Raw genomic sequence first — 7,672 nt, forward strand, 5'->3', positions numbered from 1 at the left:
GTCTTGTTCATAAAAACAGCGACCAAGGGCCATGTGATGTAACCTACCAACATCCTTTTCTACAGTAGATTCAACGAACACTATATATGGCCCATGATGGAATTTGTTATAATACTCAGGTGTAGGCACTTCTTGTTGCACTGTTGATTGTTGATTAGGCTGTTCGTCATTAGAAGGAAGTTGTTCTCCTGTATCTAAACGTCGTTGGTCACGCTTGGTTGAATTAGTTAACGGCAGTTGCTCGTTATCAGACGATTTATCAGACATGGATTCTTCTTCCATTGGAAGTTCAATTTCACGTCCTACTACTATCTGATCACTCGTCACTGGCAATGGGCCTTCACTGGAGGCAGCCATGGCCTACCACCCACTCACTACTCACACTCAAGGAAAACTAGTCACCAATACCGTACACGACTTACACTCACTCACTAGCTAGGCTATCGCACGGCGAGCAAACACGAACTTGTGTGAGCAAGACACTAAAGACAAACACAATAATATAGCCGACTCCGCTCCGACCCGAAACAGTCTCTTACTGTAGCACCCGACCAAAACCTACTAGATACTAGAAGGCCTGGGCAGAGAGCCAGTTTCTTGCATTAAAAGCGGGGTAATAGTTTTTCTCTTTTCCACCGCTAGGTTCGCGTTTATGTTCTGTTGTTTGGCGCGAATTCTATGATTACGTGTGTTACTGAAACATGTTTTATGAGAAGAAATAACATATTAAACACAGTTTTATAAGGAAAGGCCTTATCTAACATGAAATATGAAGAGTTTTGTCGTTTTTTAAATTTATTTGGTCTCACGATTTGCAATGTATGGATGGTTGCTGAGATGCACTTATTATTTGTTTAGTTATGTGCTTCCAAATTACTGTGAAGGTGGTGGTGATTATTGTTTTAAGAGGAAGTACAACTAGGCAACCATCCTCTATATAACACTAATCAGAGAGGGAAACTGGAAGGGACCAGACACTTCGAAAAATGAAAGTATCGGCCAGAGGAAGACAAGGGCCACAAAGGGCGTGAAAATGAAAGACTCCCTAGCCCTCGGAAACCTAATAGGGTCGGGGTCGGCAAAGAACCAGAGTTGACCAAGGAAGGTCGGATAAAATAGATGAGGTGAGTAGCCTGGCACAAGTAAGTGAAAGAAATGCCAGGACTCAGCTAAGGGCCCCGTGGTCGCCAACGCACGATCCAAATTTCAGACCCCCTGGGTCCAATTGCCGTCAAGTTTCTCTTTCCAATCTGTAGGTTAAGGTGGTTTATTGCTGCGTGCCTAACTGCACATCTGACACAGCGAAGAAATATACACAAATATAAATTTTCGACTTTTTCCTAAAGATCCGAGTTTAGGGAACAAATGGAGGCTTGCTATTTCTCGACAGGGCAGCAGAAAAGGATCTCCTTGGGCTCCTAATAATAACTTCAGAATAAGTAGCTTGCACTTCGTCGAATCAGTACTGTGAAGAGAATTCTGCTCCCCGACAAAGTGCCGGCGCAAATTCGTCTTCTTCTTAAAAATGTATTAATATTTACAACGCGGGCGTTAGGACATCTAGGAAAATGTAACCTTGTCCAAAAGCTGAAATTCCTTACCGATCCAAAGTTTAAAGAGACGTTTCAGTGCCGCGACTGTGATCAAGCACACTTCACATTCGTTTTACTCACAAAATTTTTCAGGCCTCTTCTTGGTACTAATGCAAAGAAAGTGACTAAAAACTGTGATTTATTAAACAAATTCAAGAGCAACCTCTGAGCAGAAAAGTGTTGAAATTATAGAAATAGGGGAGAATCGTGTGAGTACTTCTATTTAAGCCTAAGGCCTATTTCTTATGTGATAATCAAGTGCTAAATGAAAGAAATTCGGTATATGAAGTGTAGTGTGTTCTAAGTTGTTTTATATACTTATATCTAATTCACATCGGGCATAATGATAATAAAATGTATTATTTCGCGTTATTGTACGAATCTTCAATATAAGGATATAGACAGAACATGAGAACAACAGAACATAAACGCGAACCAAGCGGCCATTGCCTGAACTACCGGTACTTTGTTCGCCCAGAAATGTGTCGGCTTGTCCAGGCCTTCTATTATAGCGTAGGCAACGACCCGACAGTGGCCAGCGCTGCGCGCACGCTGGGACTCGCATTAGTGTAATCAACTAATCATCTACGAGCTTAGCCTTCTTTCTCGCTCGTTGGTAATAATTTAAGAAAATACTGAAAATAATGAAATACTGAAATATACACTTTCACTGCAGTACGCATGATAACATGAGATCATCCCCAGGGGCCCTGTTTCATAAAACTAATAATTTTAAAAGTAACTTGAAGTAGGCCTATATTTTAAAATCAAAGTTCTTTTTCTTTTCAGATATATAAATACAAAGTACACAATAAATTTGATATATCTGATGTTAAATATTACTTTGTCAGAAACATAATGCTGAAATTCAGCGGGATAGGAATATATCACAAAATAATTTTATTCAGAACGTTCTGATAGTTTTGTGCCTTCAGTCAGAATCCTTGGAAAACTCTCTGTAAATAAATAATATTAATTCACTGTTACAAAAAGAATATTTTCATGACAGCAAACGATGTGTTTAAAATTAAATGTAACTTTATTGTTAATGCAAAAAGAAGATTCGCTTAGATACCAGTTTTCAATAAATAGTACAACTGTGCAATAAAATACACAGTTATTATTCGTGAGTAGCTAGTTATCTCCCTAGAAATGATGCCTTTAGTTAATCTCCGTTTCAACCCAAACCTCGTAATTATCTCTATTTCTGTTTATATCTCCATGACAGTGAGAAGGTGGTGGTGAATGTTTGCTTTAAGAGAAAATACAACTGGGCAACCATCAACGCTTAACAAAGTGATCACAGGAAGAAGTCCCAACACTTCAACAAATGAAGGAATCGGCCAAAGCAAGACAAGGGTCACAAAGGCGTGAAAATGAAAGACGTCGTAGCATTCGCAGATGTAATACCGCCGGGGTCGGAAATGAACAAGAGTTGACCAAGAAAGGTGGGACAGGACTGATGAAAGTGTGGAGCCTAGCACAACTAAGTGGAAGCAACGTCAGGACCCAGCTAAGGGCCTCGTGGTCGCCACATTACGCTCCCAAGCTGAAAGACCCATGGACCCCATTTAGCCACCTCTTACAAGCAGGGGATACCGTGGATATTATGTTCTACAGACCCTGCAACTTCAGAGGGTACCGGGCGAGTTGGCCATGCGGTTATGGGCGCGCAGCTGAGAGCTTGCATCCGGGAGATAGCGAGTTATAACCCCAGTGTCGGCATCCCTGAAGTTGATCTTCCGAATTTTCCCATTTTCATATCAGGCAAATGCTAGGGCTGTACCTTAATTAAGGCTTCAGCCGCTTCCTTCCCATTCCTAGGCTCCATGAAAGCCGTTATATATTACCAACAATAAGCCTATACAGTACGTCAGTGTAAATTTAATATTAAAGATGTCTATTTTGGATACACTGTATAATTATGATTTTTAAAACAATGTGCATGGCTATAACACATGCTATTAGCTCCGTACATTAATGGTCAGCGTCAAACCCTCCACTTCAGGACGTCATAGATTCGATTCCCTGCCGTGTCGCTTTATAACTGCGTCTAGTTAATTTAAATCGGGGACTGGGTGGATTTTCTGCTAGTGATTTAACGTCGCAATAACACATTTTCAGGGCTGCCGACGGAGGGTTTCAAACCCACCAACTGCCGCATGCAGGCTAACAACTGCGTGACCCTAACCGCATAGCCAACTAACTCGGTACTCGTAATATTGAGTACATCCCTCCACATATATTTGGCTTTAGGAAGGGCATCCGGTCGTAAAGCAGGCTCCAGTCCACATGCGTTGCACAGTTGGCACTCGACTTCACAATGATGTGGGAAAAACAGAAGAATAGGAAAATTCCATGGCACTATTGCTTTCCTATTGCATCTGTTATAGCTATGCACATTATTTTTAAAAATTCAGAAATGTTTGTTTGTTTGTTTGTTTGTTTGTTTAAAGCGGCCTAACAGCTAGGTCATCGGCCAAATTCAGTATTAGTATCCAATCTAGAAATCTATAATATTAATATTAAATAATATTAAAGTTTCACTGAAGTATTAAATAGGCTTATTGTTGGTAATATACAAGACCTTTCATGTAGCCTTCTGAGATTGCGGGGTCTGTAGAATATAATATCCACGGCATCCCCTGCTTGACGTAAGAGGCGGCTAAAAGAGGTCCCTGGGGTTTTCAGCTTTGCAGCGTGGATTGGTGACCACGATGCTCTTAGCTGAGTCCTGGCATTGCTTCCACTTAGTTGTGCCAGACTCCACAATTGCATCATCCTGTCCAACCTCTCTTGATCAACTCTTGTTCATTTCCGACCCCGGCTGTATTACATCTGCGAATGCTACGGAGTCCTTCATTTTCACGCCCTTTGTGACCCTTGTCTTTCTTTGGTCTATTCCTTCATTTGATGAAGTGTTGGACTTCTTCCTGTGATCAGTTTGTTCAGCGTTGATGGTTGCCCAGTTTTATTTTCTCTTAAAGCAAACAAACACCACCACTTTCTCACTGTCATGGAGATATAAAATGAAACAGATATAATTACGAGGTTTGGGTAGGAACGGTGATTAACTAAAGACACCAATCCTAGGGAGATAACTAGCTATTCACGAATAAAAACTGTGTATATTTTCTTTGTACAATTTTATTATTTACTGAGTTTTTGTAACATGATCAGGTCTAGCTTTAGTAGAGAGTATAACTTGCTATGCTGGTTCGATTCATTAAATTTGGGGCTTAAATGCAAAATGTTAAATATCTAGAAAATGGTGCATCGTAGAGCAAAACGGACAAAATTTTTCTGCACAATACCTAGGTTCGCAGCATCAGGAACACGATAGCATAAGAAAAACATAGTCTAATGATGAGATCAACGGTTCGATTCTTACTTAGGCCCTTTGGCATTGGCACCTATCCAATTTAAGTTACAAGATGGCGGCTATACGTAGCTCCTCATGAGACGGCTTAAGAGCGCTTGCACAAGATGGCTGCTGATCTTATGAGACTCCCTAGGGGTGCTTGCGCAAGGTAGCAGCGACAAGGCGGTGACTATACACAGCTCCTTATGATACAGCGTAGGGGTGCTTATACAAGATGGTGGCTGCTCTTATGCAGAAGGCTAGCTTAGAGGCTACTGAGAAAGATGGCGGCTGCTGTCATGCATATGGTAGAGGGCAACTTGAAATTCTACGTGCTCTCGTTCGTAAAATTCGACGTGCTATTTTTACAGTTCTCATCTTTAATCAACAGAGCATCGTGCAGGTATCTTTACAGCACTAAACCTCATACCTTTGAAATGTGGTGGCGGCAATTTGAAAAATTATTTTAACAGCTGTCATCTTTAAACAATGGCGGCTATACATAGGCTGTTAAGGCCTCGTCGTTCTCATTCTCCTCCTCCACCTCCTCCTTCACCTCCTCCTCCTCCTCCTCCGCATCCTATATCAAGGCATAGCTTTTTCGAACAAGTTTAAACCTGCATCACAAAGGCAAGAGTGTGCAGCGATAACATCATTGTGCATGTTTAGACTTGCGAAACATAACAAGACTAGAATTAAACACAGTACTCGATGTCGTTAACCTCAACAAGTGATCAGAACATTGCTGGATGTGTTCAGAACACTACATAAGTGATGAAGACTAGAATCGAATACTGTACTCTATACAACATGTGTTTAGAACATGTTAGGGGATACCGTTGTTCTAAGAAGATGAGATTGAAACAAAACAAGACTAGAATCTAACACTGTAATCGATGTTGTTAACTTCAACATGTGATCAGAACATTGTTTGATGTATTCAGAGCAAAAGTACAATTCAATTATTTGCTTACTGTAAAAAATAAAAAAAACACTGTGCACATATCGCGTAGCTAACTCGCTTAGTAAACGATATTGAAAAAGTACAACTTCCATGATTTGCCCAGTGTAAAATCGAAAACATACTGTGCACATATTGGGTAGCTAACTCGCTCAGTAAACCGATATTGCAAAAGTACAACTTCAATGATACGCCTAGTGCAAAAAATCAAAAACACACTGTGCACATACTGCGTAGCCAACTCGCTCGGTAAACGATATAGCAAAAGTACAACTTCAAATGATTTACCTTCTATCATTCGTCTTGTGCGAAAATAAAAAACTACAGAAAAACTATACTGCATAGCCAACTCGCTCGGTAAACGATAATCTGACTTAGTTTCAATAGAAAAAACAGATTCAAACCCTGTTCTATTATCGCAAACACGGAGAGTAAAATTAAACAGAACGACTGGTGCTATAAGAAATACATTGGTTACATTTAAGTCCCTTGCAGTCGAACAAGTTATCGCATAAACATGTAACATGAAATATTAGTCAATCTGTTGGCAGGGGTTACAAGCATGTAGCTCATGCGGAACGATACAACATGTGTTTAGAACATTGCTTGATGTGTTCAGAACACTAAATAAGTGATCAAGACTAGAAGAGAACACTGTATTCGATACAACATGTGTTTAGAACATATCACGGGATACTTTTGCTCTAAGAAGATCAAATTACAAAAGAAGTGATTAAGACTAGAATCGATGTCGTTAACTTCAACATGTGATTAGAACATTGATTGATGTGTTCAGAACACTAAAGAAGTGATCAAGACTGGAATAGAACACTGTACTCGATACAACATGTGTTTAGAACATATCAGGGGATGATTTTGTTCTAAGAAGATTAGATTACAAAAGAAGTAATTAAGACTAGAATCGAACACTGTACTCGATGTCGTTAACTTCAACATGTGATTAGAACACTGATTGATGTGTTCAGAACAAAATGACTTTTCTTCCACCTCCTCCTCCTCCTGTCTGCGTCCTCCCCCTCCTCTTCCTTCTCCACCACTTCACCACACCCTCCCCTTTCCGGAAGGAGTTAGCTGAAGTTGGTACATTTTTAACACCCTCATCGTTCGCTATCAGCAAGAACGAATCTACTTTGTTAAGTGTAGCAATTTAATCTCTATTGGTAAATAGTTTTGTGTTCAGAACAAGTAATGTAACCCGAGGGTCACGTCTTATCAGAATTACCTAATAAAATCTCCGAGGTGAGATGAGTTGCGTTTTTGTAACAGAAATCAGTATCTGCATGATTGTTTTTAGTGTTTGGATCACTGAACTTTTCAAGAAGGCAGCAGTGAGGTTAGCGATGTTCTGTTGTTGGAGTTTAAGTTCCGCGCTACGACATGCATAAGGTGTCAAACTTGAGGTTTAGCACTGTAAAGATGACAGCAATGAGGTTAGCGATGTTCTGTTGTTGGATTTTAAATTCCACGCTACAACATGTGTAATATGGTAGCGTTGAGGTTTACCGTCGTAAATATGGCAACCGTGAGGTTAGCGCTGCTCTATTGTCCTTCAAAGTGAGGTTAGGGTCAGTCAAGAAGACAGCTGTCAAAAACGCACGTGGCTTTGTTTACCAACAAGAGCACGTGGTCGTGACGTCACGGTCACGCGGTATGCTAAGTCAGCATGCGAAGTTCGAAAATCCTCGCCTACGTGGTTAGAACTTTGCTATGTTCACAAGATTTTTACACATAGCTATT

The sequence above is a fragment of the Anabrus simplex genome, chromosome 5, assembly GCF_040414725.1.
Source record: "Anabrus simplex isolate iqAnaSimp1 chromosome 5, ASM4041472v1, whole genome shotgun sequence".
Lineage (NCBI taxonomy): Eukaryota > Metazoa > Arthropoda > Insecta > Orthoptera > Tettigoniidae > Anabrus > Anabrus simplex.